The 2,694-nt window shown below is 46.7% G+C and overlaps 1 protein-coding gene across 3 annotated transcripts in view; it reads left to right on the forward strand.

The window, feature by feature from the left end:
- Nucleotides 1–2,694, forward strand: part of LOC127750485 (neuropeptide CCHamide-1 receptor-like) — a 41,944-nt gene that overhangs the window by 35,976 nt on the left and 3,274 nt on the right. The gene's annotated exons all lie outside the window — the stretch shown is intronic.

Here is a 2,694-nt window from a genome sequence, read left to right on the forward strand (position 1 = left end):
GGGGGGGGGCGCTAAAGGGCTGCGCTGGGGGCGGGGTTAAGTAGACGACGACCAAGACCCGCCACCCCGTCAAAAAAAAAGTGTCAGCACGTCACCACCCAGGAGAACAAGCTTATTGTCGTAAATTGTTGATTGTATCGTGTAATTAAATTTACGATATGGATCGTAATTCAATAAGAAAGTTATGCTAGCCAAACGGAAATGTCGTTCCGTTGGGTCAGAGCGGCAGGTAAAAATGAAACGCGGGGATAGAAGTGACACCACTTTTCTCATAATCGACAAACATCAAACATAATTAAAATGTTCTTGGTCTAAATAAGTGCTTAAAGTTGAGTCAAACGCAGGTGTTGACTCGAAATTTACGAATTGTTGCAGCTTCTATTTAATATATGCTTTCGCCATTCTTCCCCGCGTCTCATATTTACCCGCGCTGACCCTTCCTAACAGATGCAGTACTGTACAGCAGGAGAGCGCGTGCCACCGTCGCCGCCATCCTGTTCACCCAGTTTATGGATCGTTTAGAAGAAAGTACGCCCCACTTTTCTCAGAAGCAATCAGCAAATTAGGGGGGCTCGGCGCTCTCGGCGCCTGCCAGGCTCAGGGTAGACCAGCCCGCAGCACACGCATGCATTGCAGGTGATACTTTGCCCACCTAGCAGGCGCTAGAGAGCGTGCACAGGCTGCACTCGGCAGGTTCGTAATGGTGACTGACGGACGCGTACTTTCTGTAAAATCCCTAACTTTTTTACTTTAAAAAAAAGGAAGCAAAATTACCGAACGTAGCTCTGCTTTCATTTTGGCCTTTTTCATGTAGGCGCCGACTGGGGACAATTTCGAAGCCGGCCTGGACACGCTGAGCAGTTCGCGGACAAAGTAGTTGAGAGCGCACTCAGGAGCGTCGCAAAGTTGATGGGCAAAGGAAGGCTGAGCTGAGCACCTCTCGTTGCCAAACGGGGATCGCAGTGATTTCGCAGAGACTCGTCGGAAGGTCGACATGGACAGAATCGTGACGGTCCTCTCGACAAATCGCCCGTCAATTCATCGATACACTGTAAAATACAACAGTATGTGAAGTCTCGTCTACACAAAGAAGAGGTCAAGAGGTTGGCGCCCTTAGAGAGGCAGTAAAACTCATTTTTATAACTTTAACGTCGACTTTTAGTGCCTTTACAATTGCATGAATGTTATCATTTCTGTAGCAACCGCGTAGCAAACGCCTTTTGTCTTTCCATAAGCTATATAAAGTCACCCATTTGTTGTTGTTGTTGTTTCAGTGTATATTTCTAGTATCATGCTAGTATGCGCGTGAGATAACGAAAACAACAACTACAACTACAACAATAATAAATAAATCTTAGATGCGATTTTATTTCTGCCCGTGCACCCGCTCCTTCGCGGAGCCTTAAGCCTTAAGCGCCCGAGCAGCATCCGGACGAGCAGAGCTCGGGCGGGCCCTAATTTTTGCAAATGAGTTAAACTGAGCGCGTGTCTGCCGAGCGGCGCGCTGCGGAACACCTGGGCCGTCTCCATCCACCACGACGGAGCGTTTAACTTCTCTCCGCACATAGTGACGGTGCAGGCTCGAGGGAGGAAATCACCAAAGTGTATGAGCAGGTTGCACGTTCCAGGAACACGCCATGCGCAATCTTTAGTGCAGGCCCATTTGACTGTGAGAAATATAGCCAAAGGGCTTCGGGGAAAAAATATGGTAATTATGATTTTACAAGTACTTTGTATCGGTTGGGAATAATTGATAAACAAGCAAGAATAATGGGCGGTCTCGAAATTTTCAAACATATTTTGTCAAATAAAAACAATAACAAAGGTTGTAAATTTACGAGCATTTTTTTCCCAGTGAAGATAGCACGTGAAAATCGTTATTTCTTTTCAGAGATTCCATCGGCCAGGGGGGATCTCACAGAGCAGACGACGATCGGGCCCCGAGGTGGGACCTCTCGACCTCTCGCTCGCACTAACGCTCGCCGCACGCAGCTCCGTCGCTCTCACTCCGGGCCAGAGTTGCCCGCGGGGACGGAAACGTGGTCCCGTGACGTCGTATTCGTGTCGTTTATTGTTTTGTCATCATATTACGTGTTGTGCCATTCAAGACTCATCGTCCAAGCGGGCGACCTATTTTTACTGTTTTGCGCACACGCGCGCTTCGTTTTCTCTTGCAATTTGCTTATTATGTTTTAACTGTTTTCTTGCCTCGTCCTCGTGGATAGCAGAAAGATGTGATTTACTTCTCGAAATAGTCTGATCCCTCACTCTTAAATTCCTACAAAGAAAATTCTTGTATTACAAAGAATTTTGTGCAACCGTAATACTAAGCCAAATTTTCTTTGTAATACAAAGAAAAGTCATTGTAACACAAAGAAAACTTTTGTGTAATACAAGAGAATTTCATGTATATTACGATTGCACAGAATTTTTTGCATTGTACTTACAATTTCTTTGTAAAAGATTTAGAGTGCTGGTTGTATGTAACAAACCATGGCTCCTTCCCACGACACGTCTCTCACTACCCCCCTAAAATAAATACACACTCACACGCACACCAACACACACACACACACACACACAGCCCCCCACCCTGAACCCGGACCCTCCCTTTCCCCTTACTTTCGCCAATTTACGACTGTAATGCTGCATGACAAGCTGTGAGCGGCGGCGGCGGGGGCGGCTTGAAACACT

This window comes from Frankliniella occidentalis, unplaced genomic scaffold, assembly GCF_000697945.3.
Source record: "Frankliniella occidentalis isolate FOCC.00 unplaced genomic scaffold, Focc_3.1 Scaffold196, whole genome shotgun sequence".
In the NCBI taxonomy this organism is placed as follows: Eukaryota; Metazoa; Arthropoda; class Insecta; order Thysanoptera; family Thripidae; genus Frankliniella; species Frankliniella occidentalis.